Raw genomic sequence first — 19236 nt, 5'->3', positions numbered from 1 at the left:
GGTGTCGAACGATACTTCTTCCAAACAAGCTTTAAGCTTATGTCGATAAGTTCACTTAATTTGTGAAACCAGCTAGCTATAGCTCGTGTCTAACAACCTAGTTCGGCATAATTATTATCAGGTATGAGTCTATTTTCGTAGTTGCCAACTCCTAGATCATGATCCTAGTTAGCTACTCTAAAATGCAAGCAATAAGTAGTAACTCTGTGAAGGATGTTAATTAATCACCTTAGCAATTCTAATATCAATAATTCATCATAACCATATAAATCCTAAGTCTAACAAATTAACTACTCAGACATAATCAAACAAGACATAAAGATAAACTAAATGAATTGCATAATTAGATTAGAGATAGAAAAACCAGAGTTCCAATACAATACTCTGAATGAGTTATGGGATCTTCTCTCCAAAAGCTTAAGCTTCTAAGAAAACTATAAATATTTGTATATGTTGTTTCTTACCCAAACAATAACACAACTTATATAATCTAGATCAAAACTTGTTAGGGGCATTCTTGTAAATTGTGTAGACTTCTGGGCCCAAATCTTGATCATGGCCCGTAAGGCTTCTCGAATCGGGTGTCGATCGACACCAAGGATGTGTGTCGACCGACACTTCCTCTAGATATTGACTCTGTCTCTTCTTCATTTGCTCAACTACAGGTTTTGCTACGGTTAAGCTTCATTTAGTTCCATAAACTGCACAATGTTCCAGAACGTATCTATACATGTAAAGACACTAAAATACACATCAAACATAACAAGTGGTCAAGTCCATATTATATCATTTTTCAGAAACTTAAAGAGACTCAAAAACATGAGGCTCCATTAAAAAAACAAAAGCAAAAAGATGACAAAAAAAAACATTAACAAAGCAAAAGACTCTTCTACCATTACTTAGATTTATAGATATAAATAAATATTTAAATAAATAATAAAAATAAAGAAATATTTTTATATAGTTTTTGAATTCAACATTTTGAATTTCAACTTCTTATAATTTTTTTTATTTTTCATTTTTTTAAAAAAATTTTTATTGGAATTCAAAAAAAAAATTAAAACTATTTTTATAAATTTTATTTTAAATTTTAAGTATTTTTAAAAAAATTCTAATCTCCAACCTCCAAAACTTGACCCTCCAAAACTTGACAAAAAATTAATTAATTATCTTATTTAAATGAATATGTCTAAATTATATTTGAAACAAAATAATTATTACATTTAAATATTTTTTGGAAAATCTGATTTTAAGGTTTTGACGGTAAATCCGGTTTACAGTTTTTGAAGGAAATCATATTTTACGATTTTGGCGGAATATTGTGATTTAAAAAAATTGGCGCGAAAATTTGATTTTTTTTGTTTTGGCGGAAAAATGTGATTTTGTATTTTGGGTGGAAATTCTAATTTTTAAGATTTGGTGGGGAAAAATATAACTTGGCGGTTTTGGGAAAAAAAAACTTAATTTTGTAGTTTAGGTGGAAAATCTAAATTTGTTTTTTGGCGGAAAACCTAATTTTGCGGTTTTGGTGATGTGATTTTACGGTTTTCCGCAAAAACCCAATTTTACTCTTTTGGTGAAAAACTTGAATTTGCATTTTTAATAGAAAATTTATTTTTTGGTTTTGAGCGGAAATTTTGATTTTACAGGATTGGCGAAAGACATGATTTTACGATTTTGGTGGAAAACGTGACTTTACTATTTGGCGAAATTCTTTATTTTTTTTACGGAAAACGTGATTTTGCAGTTTGGGTAGAAAATATGATTTTACAGTTTGGAATGAAAATTTGATTTTTGGTTTTGATGGAAACATTTTATTTTGCGGTTTTGATGGAAAAAATCGAGTTGGTGGTTTTGGCGAAAAAGCGTAAATTTATGGTTTTGACAAAAAAACATCATTGCATGATTTTACGGAAAAACAAGACTTTACAGTTTTGAAGGAAAAACTCAATTTTACGGGTCTGGTAAAAAAAATCAAAGTTTGCAATTTTAGCGAAAAACTTGATTAACGGTTTTGGTGAAAATTTCAATTTTATTATTTTAGCCGAAAACTCTATTTTATAATTTCATCAAAAAGTGTATATATAATAAAAATAAGATAAACTTGTTTTTTTATATATTGCTGAATGAGATATTTCATTCTTTTGAATTTTGAGATGCAAATGTTGCATTAAAACTCCATATTTTTGCATCATATATATTTGAATTAATGAACTTTTATCTAGACATATTATCTAAATGTTGATGTAATAGTTTGTAAACAAACAACGTCCGAGCATTTGCATCCAGGTGCATCATCTATACTATTAAAGCAGAATTCCTCATAGGATTCTACCCTTATTTTTTAATTTATTTACAAATTCATGCCACTCTTTAATTTTAGAAAATATATTAATTAAAAACAGCCAGCAAATAAATTTATTTAAAAAATATTCCAAAATGTTATGAAACTTATTCAGACCATTTATGTTACATAATATTACGTGTGTTAATAATATATCATACGTTTTATGTTTCTTTTTTTTGTTAATGATATGTGCATTACGAATATTAACTATATAATTAAACTCTAACAAAAATTGATGAAATATATATCACCAAATAATATACGATTTTCATTGTTTACATGTTCATCTCCGATATATACAGGTCAAAATTCGTTTTAAATATATACAAAATAAGTTAATACAGTTCAAAATTTTCAATTTTTTGACAATTTTATGAAATTTAAAATAATAAATATACTAGAATAAGTTTCATCTGATATCTTTTTTAAATTAAATGTAATTCTTTCTAAATTGATATTACATAAATATTCTTAATATATGTGCTTACAACTATAATTTTACATACATCCTAATTAATAAATTCTAATTATTTTAAATTAATATTTAAAAACTTAAAATATTGTTGATTTTTTAAAAAACAACCTACAATTTATGGTTAAACATTTTTACAATTACCGTTTTTCCAGGTTATCTCATCGAATATACAAAATATTTATCAAGTGACAATGGATTGAACAAATAGATTTTTTTTTATTTTGCTTATTAACTAAGAAACAGGTTAATAATTTTATAAATAAAAATAATATCGCGCTTCCAAAGCGCGGATCAAAATCTAGTTCATCATTAAAAGCAAATAGTGCTTAATACCTGAATTTACTTTTCATATTTTTATAACAAATACAAAAGAGTTTTGATGGAATCAAATCTACATTATAATGAGCCAGTTTCATCACTCCTGATGCGACACATCAGCAGGTAAGTGGGTCCCACTTTTTAAAAGTATGAAAAAGTGCCAAATTTGTGGCTCGAACCCGGATTACTGTGATATAAACACCAACATTTATACCAATAAACTAAAGTATACTTTATACATTGATTACCGAAACTAATATATATTTATGAAGGATTTCTTATAGTGGATCCCACACATAACTGTAATGTTTCAATACTACGTGTAACTTTGATCATCGAAACCTATTTAGTAAAATCCGCATTGTGACCCAATAAAACATATAAGTGGGCTAAATCCTTTTTGTATGTGTCTAGGATTTTATAGTACTTTTACTCCACCGATAAACCGAAGCGTTACCCTTTTAGCTTATCAAAATTTTTTTTGAAACTTTTCATCTTCACCTCTCTATATCTCCAACGATCAGTTATGGTACTGTTTCACCTCTGAAACGATCCGTCTTAGTATATATAATTCCTCAAACAAACCTTGAGACCCATATCTCTTATTAAATTACTCCTAAATTGAACTGTCGTAGCTTTTAGCCAACCTTCGAAGATGTCAGCCTCCAGTGTTGTTGTTGCTTAATCGGTCGTTGTCCCCGCCACCTTTCTCCACATAGAACATAGTACCCAGGAAAAGGTATTGACAATTTGACTTTTATGGAATACTATATACCATATTTGTTTAATCAATATTCAAGCTATCTGTTTTAATACTTTAAGTGTATGTTTCTCTGGACAGAATTCCGAGATCCACGGTTCTATCCCAGTTCGTGTGAATCACTACCATCCATCGCTACGATAAGGGGTCGATCGTGAAAATTGATTGATCGCTTTGAAGTTGTCCGATTAACTAATATGATGTAAACTCTCTTCTGATGGGCTATAACGGAAAGTTATTTGGTTACTAGGACTAACAGAGGCTGCAAGGCTGGGTACGTCTCAGGCGGAGCTGAAGGACGTCTCAGGCGGAGCTGAAGGACGTCTCAGGCGGAGCTGAAGGACGGCACAACTAGAGCGCCTATTGTCCGGTTTTTGTCGTGCCAACGTGCTATGGAATTTAAGCCTTCCTAGGAGAATCCAGATCACTTCGAAACGTCGGCTGTTATTTTCAACAGGTACCACCAAGATGTAAATTTTTTTATGTTTGTGGTGTGGTTCGACTCAAGATTGAAACTTTTGCTGATGAAATAATGATTTTGTGGATGCATGTCAATTAGATTTACGAGGCTACAAACTGTTCACTGTACATTGGCAGGGAAAAAATGGCTATGTATGGTTCAGTTGTAACACCGGTGTGGTGCAATGGGGATGTACATGGTAACCAAAGGTGTGCATAATGTTATTGAGTTCCTCAGCGATGATTCCCCTGACATGGATGTGATCGGAATCTCTGGTGAATTCCTTTTGTATGTTATTGGTTTGATTTTAAAACAAAGTCTTTTAGTTTAGTGTCATCTTGAGACTTAAAAACTTGAAATTTATTTGTCAGATAACTTCTTCTCCGACATTAACAAACCTGCAGCGGTGAACTGCATCGAGGGACATGACAGTAATTAGAAGAGAGATAGGGAACAAGGTGTTGAAAACGAGTGTGTCTGGCTTGGTGGAGCTCAATATACTCAAGAATCTCACCGTCTATGTTGTTGCAGGCTCTCTAGGTCGATTCAAATCTCATGCCAACAACATAGTGTTTGATGTATTCATAGCTACTTGCCAAGATCCAGCCCAAAACATGGAGAGCTCTCAAATTGATGGAAGCCATTAATAGCAATCACTGTACCTTCACTATATCCACCATCACTGAAGATACCATCGTAGAGAACCATGGCAAGGTTGTCTAATTTTAAATGTCATCACGTTCATGTATTTCAGGAGCACAATGAGAACATTCTTCCAAGCAGTGAAGGTGACGTAGGATTGGCAGCATCATCGGGCCCGTCTGTTTTGGAACACAAGGTCGATGAGGAATGTGCTGCAGCAGATCCTCCAGAAATTTCAGACGCTCAGAACAACCGCAAGCGCTGCCGTGAGTGATTGAAAATATCTATTATATTCCTATCAGCCCGTCAACGTCTTTTCTATGATATCTACCTTTTTAGTTTTGATCTTGGTTCAAGCTTTAGTCTAGTTTAGAAGGTAATTTATTGCTACTCGAGTTTGTTGAGGCTAATAATCCAAGTCTTGAAAAATAATGCAAAACATTAGTATGTTTTCGTAAAAAGGGAAAATATATTTCAAAATATGCGGTTTAAAAGAAGATATTTCACACGCTTAAATCAATGGTTATATTTCTTATAATAATGGATGCTGTTTGACCTAAATTATAATGAATACGTAAAGAAGTGATATCATTTTGATAGATTCTAACATACATATACTTGCGTTTGGACATGCAAAATACATTATGTACATAAAGTAAATCTACATTATAATGAACCAGTTTCATCACTCCTGATGCGACACATCAGTAGGTAAGTGGGTTCCACTTTTTAAAAGTATGAAAAAATGCCAAATATGTGGCTCGAACCCGGATTACTGTGATATAAACATCAATATTTATACCACTAAACTAAAGTATACTTTGTACATTGATTACCAAAACTAATATATATTTATGAAGGATTTCTTATAGTGGATCCCACACATAACTGTAATGTTTCAATACTACGTGTAACTTTGATCATCGAAACCTATTTAGTAAAATCAGCATTCTAGCCCAATAAAACTTATAAGTGGGCTAAATCTCTTTTGTATGTATCTAGGATTTTATAGTACTTTGTCTCCACCGATAAACCGAAGCGTTACTCTTTTAGCTTATCAAATTTTTTTTTGAAATTTTTCATCTTCACCTCTCTATATCTCCAACGATCAGTTATGGTACTGTTTCACCTCTGAAACGATCCGTCTTAGTATATATAATTCCTCAAACAAACCTTGAGACCCATATCTCTTATTAAATTACTCCTAAATTGAACTGTTGCAGCTTTTAGCCAACCTTCGAAGATGTCAGCCTTCAGTGTTGTTGTTGCTTAATCGGTCGTTGTCCCCGCCACCTTTCTCCGCCTAGAACATAGTACCCAGGAAAATGTATTGACAATTTGACTTTCTATGAAATACTATATACCATATTTGTTTAATCAATATTCAAGCTATCAGTTTTAATACTTTAAGTGTATGTTTCTCTGGGCAGAATTCCGAGATCCACGGTTCTATCCCAGTTCGTGTGAATCACTACCATCCATCGCTACGATAGGGGGTCGATCGTGAAAGTTGATTGATCGCTTTGAAGTTGTCCGATTAACTAATATGATGTAAATTGAAAGTTATTTGGTTGCTAGGACTAACAGAGGCTGCAAGGCTGGGTACGTCTCAGGCGGAGCTGAAGGACGGTACAACTAGAGCGCCTATTGTCCGGTTTTTGTCGTGCCAATGTGCTATGGAACTTAAGCCTTCCTAGGAGAATCCAGATCACTTCGAAACGTCGGCTATCATTTTCAACAGGTACCACCAAGATGTAAATTTTTTTATGTTTGTGGTGTGGTTCGACTCAAGATTGAAACTTTTGCTGATGAAATAATGATTTTGTGGATGCATGTCAATTAGATTTACGAGGCTACAAACTGTTCACTGTACATTGGCAGGGAAAAAATGGCTATGTATGGTTCAGTTGTAACACCGGTGTGGTGCAATGGGGATGTACATGGTAACCAAAGGTGTGCATAATGTTATTGAGTTCCTCAGCGATGATTCCCCTGACATGGATGTGATCGGAGTCTTTGGTGAGTTCCTTTTGCATGTTATTGGTTTGATTTTAAAACAATGTCTTTTAGCTTAGTGTCATCTTGAGACTTAAAAACTTGAAATTTATTGGTCAGATAACTTCTTCTCCGACATTAACAAACCTGCAGCGGTGAACTGCATCGAGGGACATGACAGTAATTAGAAGAGAGATATGGAACAAGGTGTTGAAAACGAGTGTGTCTGGCTTGGTGAAGCTCAATATACTCTAGAACCTCACCGTCTATGTTGTTTCAGGCTCTCTAGGTCGATTCAAATCTCATGCCAGCAACATAGTGTTTGATGTATTCATAGCTACTTGCCAAGATCCAGTCCAAAACATGGAGAGCTCTCAAATTGATGGAAGCCATTAATAACAATCACCGTACCTTCACTATATCCACCATCACTGAAGATACCATCATAGAGAACCATGGCAAGGTTGTCTAATTTTACATGTCATCACGTTCATGTATTTCAGGAGCACAGTGAAAACATTCTTCCAAGCAGTGAAGGTGACGTAGGATTGGCAGCATCATCGGGCCCGTCTGTTTTGGGACACAAGGTCGATGAGGAATGTGCTGCAGCAGATCCTCCAGAGATTTCAGACGCTCAGAACAACTGCAAGCGCTGCCGTGAGTGATTGAAAATATCTATTATATTCCTATCAGCCCGTCAACGTCTTTTCTATGCATTTTTAAAAACTGCTATTATCTTTGTTTTCCATCATAAAATTTGGATATTTTTTCCCTTGTATGTTTTCTGTGTTCAGAGATTTTATTTTTATTTTGGATAATTAATGAAACGTCGACGGTTTCTAACTCATACAAGATTTGTCAGTGGTGTATTTTTTTTGTTTACCTATTTCTGACATTTTTTTTGTCCACCATAAACTATTTTTAACAAAGTCGAGTAAAACTCTAAAAATAAATAATTTTGCAACCGTATAATTTTATAAATTTTTCTAGAGTTATTAATTTTTTTTAAAAAAATAGTTTATTACAATTCTATATTTTGAAATTAATTTAGGTAAAATAAGAAAATAATTTAATTTTTTGTTCGATAAATTGTTTATTTTTTTGAATTCAAATTTTATATTTTGTTACTTACATTATTTGTTTTATATACTAACATCTACCTAAGTAAATACTAAACAACTTTATAAACTTTATCTTTTGAACATGAAAGCGCTGATAAAGCTAATGGTCAATCAAATCATTACGAAAATAATGCATATGAATTCGCCGGTCATTCTTATATCAACTTAGTCAAACTATGTAACTTTCAAATGTTATGTTCATCACCATTATATACAACACGGAAAAACAAAAATGAAAAAAAATAAACGACAAAATCCCGTACACAAAACTACACAACGATCAATAAATTATCCGGCGAATATACCCCTGGTATAATTAGTGGCTGGGTCACATTTTTTTTTGTCACAGGCTGAGTCACGTCTAAGAAAATAATAAACTTTCTAAACAACTGTTAGTTAATTAAAATGTAATCAGATCCTGACATGATAACAAGCACCCAAACGAGTGTCAGAGTGGGCAACACGTGTCAACTTCCGAACAAATATAGGAACTTCCTCCACCAAACACAAATGAAATCATTAGGAATTTTCACTTATGTTTTCATTTTAAGAATTTTTACTTATGTTTTCAAGTGTGTATCTATATAGGAACTTCCTCTCTCTTTCTTAATTTTCTCTAATTTCTCTCTAGAACTGCAACTTTCCGACTAAACTTTGTGTCCGGTGGCTGACGGTAGCTTTGCTGTCGGTCACCCGTCACCACCAACTCTTGTTTTCGTTGTACATAATAGATCTATATGAATCGATCTTTTGTTATGGTAATAAAATTTCGATCATTTAATCGATTTTGGTTTCGGGTTAGCTGATTATCTCTTCGGGTTTGCCAATTTTGCTTCCGTTTTGACGAGTTTTGTCTCAGTCTCATCAAGTAGTTCTTCAAGTCTGTTTCTTTTATCTTGATGAGATTGAATTTTTCGCTTTTCACTCGGTCTTAATTAAATCATGTCGGTGATTTGAGTAGTCTCCTTCGTTTACTGTTCACTTTCATCCCTCTGTAAGACAATCAGTTTTCCTTGTCAATAAACCGGTTATGGCGTTGAGGATAACATCTCTGATTGGGAGTTGATGAGGTTTGATGGATTGCTTTACTCATCTGTGAAGTAAGATTAAGAAGAGTTGGTGTTCTATGGTCCAACAAATATTCGGTCTTCCGTTTTGGTTTATGTGTCCTTTGCGTTGGAATTCCGGTGAATTAAGGAAAGACTAATCAAGTAACCGAGGCTTAGTTGAAAGGCATCATGGTATAAGCGATTAGAACAGCGACAGAGAAGAAAAGAGACTTGGGGGTGGGTATGCTAGAGTCACGGTGGAGAAGTCATCTCGACGTTTGTGCCTGCCGGCTCATCGTAGAAGAATACATGTGGTTTACATGTTATACTTTGAAGTCTTCATAATCGACACGTGTTACATACCACTTCTAATTTTTAATATATATGTAATGTCTTTATCGTTAAAATCAATCGTTTGTACTTCTTTAAAAGGCTTTTGAGGCCAATGAAATGGATGAATGTCGATAAAGAAAAACTTAGGTTTTCATTAGTCTTATACTTCTTCTATATTTAAAATAATGATGTTTTGTATTTTTTTTTTTTATAAATATTGAGAAAATCTAAATATTTTATGTGTTTATTTATTTTTTAAAATTTTTTAAAATTTTATTTGTTTCTCAGTAAAATTATATTTTAATTTTATAGCAAAATGCACTAAATAAATCTAAAATATCAAAAGAAAAATGATAACTCATTTTTTTAAATACAGAAAAGTATTTGATTTGAAATGAAAATACGACAAATCAATAATAGTTGGTGCGCATACTTGTAAACATCTAAAACGCACACAAGTAGATCAAGATCAACAATGCTAAAAACAGATAAAGGTATATGAAAATAAACCAGAGCAACCTCGTTGGGGGTATCTTGCTCCTAGGTTCTTAAAATACTTGTATATGTATTTATATATTATATATGCATATGTAATTGTGGGGTTTTAAGCTTTACGGAAAACTCAACCGAAAATTTCTTAAGTATATACATACCCATACATGTATTCTAAGAACCTAGAAGCGAGATACCACCACTTAGGTTGCTCTTATTAGAATGATATACATTTTTAATTTATCATTAATATATACTTATATTCAATAAGCAAGTTGGAGGGAAAAATAGGTGCTCTCGGAGAAGAAACGCACCAAAATTTGTACAAAAGAAACAACTAATCGATAGACAATAATCATTACGAAATTTTGAAAATAATAGAAGCGAAAGAGAGAGAGTAAGGCAAAGACTGTCTGGCTCAAGTTACAAAAAAAAAAAAAAGACTGTCTGGCTCCACTTCGAGTTCATCAGTTCATACAGTAAGATTAAGTGCTAATCGAAGATCTGAAATAGTACTATTAGTTTACATATTATATGTTTATATATATGTACTGCATTTTTAATATTTTTTTTTTATAATCCAGGTAATTCGGACACTTCGAAGGGAACCCGACTAGCATCTAAGTATATCTATGCAGAAGGCATCCTGGAAGGCCATCTTTTTCACCCCATTTTAATCGACGGTGTTCAGCGGGATTCGAACCTGGATCCGTATTGGGGCCAAAGCTCCCTCGAAACCACTGGGCCGTCCTCGCTTGGCTGCGTATGGGCTGTCCTCGCTTGGCTGCGTATTTAATATTCTCTGAAGATATTTAGATGCTCTTCCTTTATGTTATCTGCTACTTAGAATCAACGTATAAAGCGACCGAGGTTAAGCGTTTAATATCATACTCTTAACAACGTACCGTACTTAGAAATTAAAATCATGAGTTAGGCCGTGTCTTAGTGTATATATATAATTACATATTTATAATATAATGAAACAATGAATGATCCCTATTTAATTCCGAAACATTACAACTTCTTTTTGTACCTACGCGTCATCAATAAGATGATTCTTAAAATCACTAGAAAAATAAGGTGGTCCATCTAATTATATAATAGGGATTTTTACTAAGCTAATCATAAATTCATTATTAATGTTTTTATTATTTCTTTAAATAAAATTTACGGAATTGCCTAATATAGTTAAAGTATATACAACAATTAATAATTTTGAATAATAAAGATTTGATAAAAATTAGTGTATCTTCTATCATATTTGTTTAATTTTAAACTATTAAAATAAATAAACAACCACATTAACCATATACTAAAAATATATATTTTTGTATATGTTATATTTAAATTTTTTTAAAAACGACTATAAATTACCAAAACTTTTAAAAGTCTCACATTCAAATTTACTGATCCATGGCTTAAAATTTTTGTTATGACAAAATACAAATGATTACAAAATCATATAAGTAAAAAGTCTAATTAAATTTAATTTTGAAGAAGAGATATATGTATATATATATATATATATCATTTTAAATTAAACTATATAACATATAAAATACATAAATATTTTAATTTCAAAATTTACTTTGAACAATTTTTTTTTATAAAAGTTTTTGAACAAACATTGACAACTTAACTTAATTTAAAAAAATATATAAATTACTAATATACTATTAATCCTACAATAAAATTTTTTTATCAGTACTTTAAAATTTTTGATATAAAAAATACAAACAATCAAATAAAACATATGAGTAGAAATTATCATTTAATAGATATTAATATTAAAAATATACTATGTATGTTAATATCATTTAAATTTAACTATATATCTTATCAAATAGAAAAAAAAATTATTGTTTGGATTAATAAAATTGATTTATATGTTCGCACCAATTTAATTATATATGTAATAGTTACTGACTTTTAATTATTCAATATATATTTATTATTTCATAATATGTAAAAACATATAATACATAAAATAATATATACATATATAATGTTCATCATCCACAAAGCGCTGATGTTAACCTAGCTAGTTCTTATTAATAAAGAAGGTGAATAATTTGTAGAAAGTCTTCTACATATGAATAAGAATATGCTATATGATAAAGTAATGGTTTTTGGTAAATGAAATAATAAAAATTCATATTGGTGAAAGAAAAAAGGGTTTCATATTGGTGGTATATCGTTTTGAGGATTCGGGTTAGGGTAACATTATATTATTTGGAAATACGAACGAGATAGTTGAAAGTGAAATAATACGGTCGCTTTCACTAAGATTTTCTTAACCGAAAAGAACATAATTTATAATTGATGGTATATTAGTGCCAATATTTTATTCACATGTTGAGCAAATGATTATATATTTTTAATAAAAATGGACTTTAGTCCTTGGACACTTGAAAGGGACGATATACATACTTAAGAGTGAAACAATAATTGTTTTTGTATCGTTGTATATGTTTTTTTCTTTTTGGTAGAATGTTAATATTTATAACAACACAACAACAAAGCTAACACATTACAACAACAAAACCTATGAGAACAACATCAAACCCAAGTCGAACAGCCACAAACTGCAAGAGCATGCGTGAAAAGATACGAATAGGATATGAGAGCCAAGACTAATGCAGGAAAACCCGCAGCTGAGGAAAACCCATACCTGAAACATTGTGGAGTTTATGGAGCTAAATGGAGCTTAAAGGGAGTAAAACCCGTAGCTGAACAAATCAAGAGGAAACATAGTGGACGTACAGAGGAAGTGCCGGTTGACATTCACCCTTGATGTCGATCGACACTCACGCGAAAAGGCTTTATCGGATCAAGATCAAGAATTGGGCCCATAAGTTTTCACAAAATTACAAGAATGCTTCTAACGAGTTTTGACCTAAAATAGATATGTTTATGCCAATGTTGAGGCAAGAAACACAGATTAGATTTTATTATCCTTAGAAACTTTTTAAGGTTTGGAGAGAAGGTCCAAGAACTCCTTCAGAGTATTGTATTAAAACTCTAGTTTTTCTATCTCTAATCTAATTATGCAATTCATTCGGTTTATCTTTATGTCTTGCTTGATTATATCTGAGTGGAATTCTTGTTAGACTTAGGGTTTAATATGATTATGAAGAATTATTGATTTAGAACTGCTAAGGTGATTAATTGAAATCCTTCGCAGAATTCGATCTTATTGTCTGCATTCTAGAGTAGCTAACTAGAATCTTGATCTTATGATTGACAATTGCGAGAGTACGTTCATACCTGAATATAATTCTGTTGAGCTAAGTAATTAGACACAGTGACACGCTGGTTTAATACTCGACTTAGTGAACTTATCGATCTGATCATTAACGCCAGTTTGGAAGGGTATCGATTCACACCCTATAGGTGTATCGATCGACACTCGTTCTGTATCGCATATGAAAGTATGGTACATATTCAAACATGTAAACTCACAGTGATATCTGGAGATATTATATTTGCATTCGAGTTCTAGGATTGATTGTCACATGTTCTTATCATTCATATCATAATTTAGATTACCTAAACCTAAAAGTCTAGCTTCTGTCTTATCTGTTTACAAACCACAACTATCTTATTTATTATTTACTCTTTGATATATTCTTGCCTAGCTTAATCTTACGTTTAATCTGATTTATTGTGTGCCCATGCTCCCTGTAGATTTGATCGCTAATTAGTACAACTGAACCTCTTATTTGAGAGAGTAAAGTTAGCTCTAGTGTAATTTGAGATACTATCAAAGGCCCATCTCGACTTAACTCAAACTCACACTTTCGCTTGAAGAACGAAAACAAACTTGATGACTGTATGCGAGACCGGAACAGCAACCAACACTTTGAATGGCGTAGGCCCTAACACCAGACGAACCCGCAAGAATACACCGGTGCTGGGAAGTAATGACCCCCCATGCACCAACTGCAACACTACCACCACTGGGAGACACCTTTGTCAGTGAACTCTGCGACACATTGAGCTCCGAGAACCAGAGAAACAAACCACTCTACGCTGCACAACAAACACTCCTCCGAACGCCTCACCACCACACCAGGAAGTAGATCAGAGATGGAGGAGGACACCCACTGGGTCACGCGCCGTCGTCTGGAAGGGTACACCGGACAATCAGTGCTTCGATATATATGTTTCTGATCGAAAACTATAGGTATAGCTCTCTTTATTATAACATCACCATTTCAATTGATTAAGAGGTTGTATTCAATCGAGAATTTAAAGTGGCTTGATTTTAATGAGTTTTTAGATAATTTTTATAAATTGAAGAATATAATTATTTAAAATTTTGTATTTAATTAAAAACTCCCTTTAAACATTCTAAAATCACTTAAATACTTTTAAAACTCTTTTTTTGCACAATTACTTTTAAAACTCATATCTTCAAATATTTTTAATAACAGTGAATTTCATAGGCCTTATGAAATGTCAAGTTCAATAGCAATGAATGAGTTTAAATAAGTTTTTTTCAACAAAATGTTATTATAATTCTAAGAAGATTCAAAACCCAAAAACCAATTCGGTGGAATTGAATCAACATTACCATAGCAGAAGACAAACTCCTAACACTGCGTGCAAGCATGTCATCCATTGTATTTTGCGCCTTTAGAATTTGTTGGATAGCAAAGTTCTGGAAATATTCCTTACATCGCGAGAATTCTTCCATGTGCGTAGTGAAGGCCGGAAATTCTATCGGTGTAGGCATCATCTTCACCAATTGTGAACAGTCTATTGCAAACATCACTTATGAAATATGTAAGGTCTTCATGCACTGTATTGCCCAAAACAAAGCTTCACATTATGCATGTAAATGTGATAGACTCTTACGGATATTCATGGCACCCATCATAGTTTCGTTAGTCATTCCTTTTCTGCAAAAACCAACCTTGTCCTGTAAAGATATCATGTCTTTTCTAGGCTCCATCTGTAAAGCACCAATTGATATCTTTGAAACTCAATATGTCAAAATGTGTATGTGATTCTTGCACATCTCTGGAATCCTTGATTTGTGCTTCACTCCACAAAGTCCCTTCAGTCTCTGCTACCCGCATGATTTCTTGAGGATTTCTAGTTTTATTTTTATAAATCTTATCATTTCGATTCTTCCAGAAATACCAAATTATGCATAATAAATAGCTTAAGTCAGGTTCTTTTGGAAGTCTCCAGAACAAATAGTCCATATTAGTGTAAACTGAAGGGCTAGGGAAAATCACCGGGTGAGATGGGATCTTTGGTAATGCCCAAGTTTGAATTGCTAGTGGGCATTCGAAAATAACATGATTAATCAATTCTTTCTCGGCTCCACAAATGATGCATTGAGTATCACATTTAATCCCACGAGACCGTAAATTATTTGTGACTGGTAAACACCCTGATATTACTTGCTAAACAAAATGTCTCAATTTTGGAAAGCATTGAAGCTTCCAAACGTGTTCCAAAAGAGGCTTTGTGTCTGGTCCAAAAAATTCTTGATGCAATCCCAAATCAGGGTGCAATTTTCTTAACGATAACCTGACTTGATCGTATACTGGCCTTGTTCTGTAAAATCCAACCTAGGGCTGGGCAAATAAACCGAACCCGAAAACCTGAACCGAACCCGATCCAACAAAAATGAATCCGAACCGATCCGAACCCGACATAAATACCGAATGGATCTTGTTTTATGGTATTTCGGGTTATGGGTATTATCCGAACCGAACCCGCACTTAAATGGATATCCGATGAAACCCGAAACATTCAAAATCTCAAAAAGAACTTGTACCAAACATGATCTCAATTCCAAATATGTATCAAAGTACACTAAGATATTATTGAACATCTAAAATAATTATCTATTACATGAAAGTTGATGGTTGAAGGTGGTGGTTGAAACTTAGTGGTTTGTTTCATTGAATAATGTTTCTTATTTCACGAGAACTAGGTTTTCGTTTTATGTTTTCATTTATTTGGTTTTCTTTCTAACAATAATAATGTTTACTTTTCGTTTGATTTTAAATGATCACGTTTGATGTTTCTTTCTTATTTTTGAATTGATTTTAAATATGTTTTGGTTACAAAATAGGTACAAATCAGGTACTTCAAACCCAAAGAACCGGTTTTACATATGTTTTGGTTACAAAATAGGTATAAATCAGATACTTTTTAAACCAAAGAATCGATTGGGACCCGAACCCGAAAGTACACCGGGTTGAATCGGTTCTTTGAAGATTTACTAATCCTGACCCGAACCCGATAGAACCCGAACCGGTCCGAACCGAACTATCATATAATCCGAATGGGGCTGATTTTGATAGACCCGAAAAACCAAGAACTAATTGGACAAAACCGAAACCCGATTGGGACTCCGAATGCCCATGCCTAATCCAACCATAATGAGTCTAGTATGGGTTTCCTACTAATCGCCATACCATAAATAATTTGCACATCATCTGGGTGTATATATGCTTTAAGCAGATCCAAATTCCATGAAAGATTCACTGGATTAATTATTTTCCACCTTAATTAATGGATTAGAGAACTGATTTTGATGTTTTGGTATTGCTGACCAAGGACGAGGAGTGGGGATCCAGAGATCATTCAATACAGAGATGTTTGATCATGTTCACACTTTTTTTAATTAGCCTTTGTTAAGTAGAGATCGAACATAGATAATACTTCTCTAGCCATACGATGGAGAGTATGAATTTATTGGATCCAAGGGATCTGATTTTCTATAAGATCTTCCTTAGAAAACTTTCGTAAGTAAATATTTCGGTTTATCTATTAGTCTCCATAGTTACTTTGCTAAAAGAGCAGTATTAGGTTTCTGAATCCTATTCCCCCCCCCCCCCCCCCCCACATTCTTCCTTTTCCCTACATATTGTATCCCATGAATAGCAATAAATACTTTTATGGTTTCCACAACTACCCCACCAGAAAGTTTACAATTGCACTTGTAAATTTTTCGAAATCATTTTTAGGAGTCGGAAACATGACATAACATGAATTGGCGTCACTGATGCCACTGATTTAATAATTACTTCCTTGCCCCTTTTGGTAAGAAAATAAATGGTCCAATAATTAACTTTGTTATTTATATCTATATTACTAAAACTGAAGTACATTTTGATACTGTTTGGAAACATGGATAGCAGTATAAATGAGAATTGTTTGGAAACATGAATATTAGTTTTTTTAGTACTTCATTTTATTTACACATTTAGCCATTGCATTTACACTAAATTAGGTACTTCCATTTTGTAATTTTTTTATTTACAGATTCTGCCAGTGCATTTAAAATCAATTTAAATTAACTAATTACAATTCCAAAACTTATCTAACAAAATCGATATTCATATATTAACCATTATTAATATTGTACGAATATTAACTCATTAAATCGCATGTATTAAAGGGAGATAACCTTTTTGTTATGGTCAATTTAGTTAATATTCGTACAATATTAATAATGGGTAATGCAAAAAAATTAAAATATTTAGTATGTTGTTTCATTTTAAAATAAATTAACAAAAAAATAGGTTAATATATGAATAGTATAATTACATCAAATTGCATCAAGTTATAAATTTTTAATATAATATTATGTACAAATAAAAAAATTATTATCAAACATCTATATTATAAAATAATATGTTTTACTCTATATGTAAATACATGAGAGTATATGTAAATACTCTGTATTATAAAATTATTACAAAACATAAAAAATACACATGAGATTTTTTTTTATAAAACCAGCGGTTTATGAGTTTACGTTGAACACAATTTAAGTCAAACATCCGCGCCCGTCAAGTTCTAGATTTCATTAAGAAAGCCAAAAACCTAGGCATGTGCATTCGGGGTCCCAATCGGGTCTTTTTTTTTGGGTTTATCAAAATCAGCCCCATTCGGGTTATATGAAAGTTCGGTTCGAGACCAGTTCATGTTCTATCGGGTTCGGGTCGGGGTTAGTAAATCTTCAAATAACCGGTATAACCCGTTGTACTTTCGGGTTCAGGTCCCAATCGGTTCTTCGGTCTAAAAGTACATGATTTGTACCTATTTTTTAACCAAAACATAAGTAAAATCGGTTCTTTAGATTTAAACTACCCGATTTGTAATTATTCTGTAACCAAAACATAAGTTAAATCGATTCAAAAATAAGAAATGAACATCAAACGCGATCATTCAAAATCAAACGAAAGATAAACATAGTTATTGATAGAAAAAAAACAAAATAAATGAAAGCATAAACTTAGACCTAATTCTCATGCAATGAGAAACATTATTCAATGAAAATAAAACCTTAATCTAAAAAAATTAAGCTTCAGCCACCACATTCAACCATCAACCTTCATGTAATAAATTATTATTTTAGATATTCAATAATATCTTAAAATAATTTGGATACATATTAGGAATTGAGATCGTGTTTGGTACAAGTTCCTTTTTAGAATTTTGAATGCTTCGGGTTCTATCGGATATCCATTTAGGTCCGGGTTCGGTTCGGATAATACCCACAACCCGAAATACCATAAAACAAGATCCATTCGATATTTATGTCGGATTTGGATTGGTTCGGATTCATTTTTATGGGATCGGGTTTGAGTTTTCGGGTTCGGTTTATTTGCCAAGTCCTACATAAACATGTGTCTTCAAACCACCAAGTTTTTAAAATTCATGTTTGAATAACCGTGGATTTGTCATTAATCAACTCAAACTCTCAATTGAATACATCTTTTCTTTTCTACGTATCTAATCTATTAAAACTGAAGCACAATTAATACTTAACCCTTACCTTTTTTCTAATATTTACTATGTAATGCCATTGGGTTTAAACTTTAAATACTATCGTTTATAACTTTGCTAATGATGCCTAATAAATTTACGTGTACTTAAACTTAAATAACAAAACTGAGTGAACCTAAAATCACACGATTTGTTAACAATAATGCTTCAGTTTAATTGGGTCTGCATAAATAAAAACAAAGGTTCATTGGTTAAATAATTAAAAAAAAAATTAATTGTGTTCATTAAATTTTAATTAGTTAAAAATTATATAAAGTAGTTAATCATAAAAATAATACACTTATACTCATTTAATATGCCTTATATATGAGAAAACTATAGAACATATATCTTTTGAAAAGGAAGGGGTATTCAAGTTTAAATATATTTTTTGTTTGTTTTAGTTTTAGTTTAAATTATGTATTCAAGAGACCATCTAAAAAAT

The 19236-nt window shown here is 32.1% G+C and overlaps 1 pseudogene; it reads left to right on the top strand.

The window, feature by feature from the left end:
- Positions 1-4544: 4544 nt before the first annotated feature.
- On the top strand, positions 4545-7662 carry LOC111209954 (annotated as a pseudogene).
- The last annotated feature ends 11574 nt before the right edge of the window (positions 7663-19236 follow it).

Source organism: Brassica napus, chromosome C5, assembly GCF_020379485.1.
Source record: "Brassica napus cultivar Da-Ae chromosome C5, Da-Ae, whole genome shotgun sequence".
Taxonomy (NCBI): Eukaryota; Viridiplantae; Streptophyta; class Magnoliopsida; order Brassicales; family Brassicaceae; genus Brassica; species Brassica napus.
This window is presented reverse-complemented; position numbering and strand designations above follow the sequence as displayed.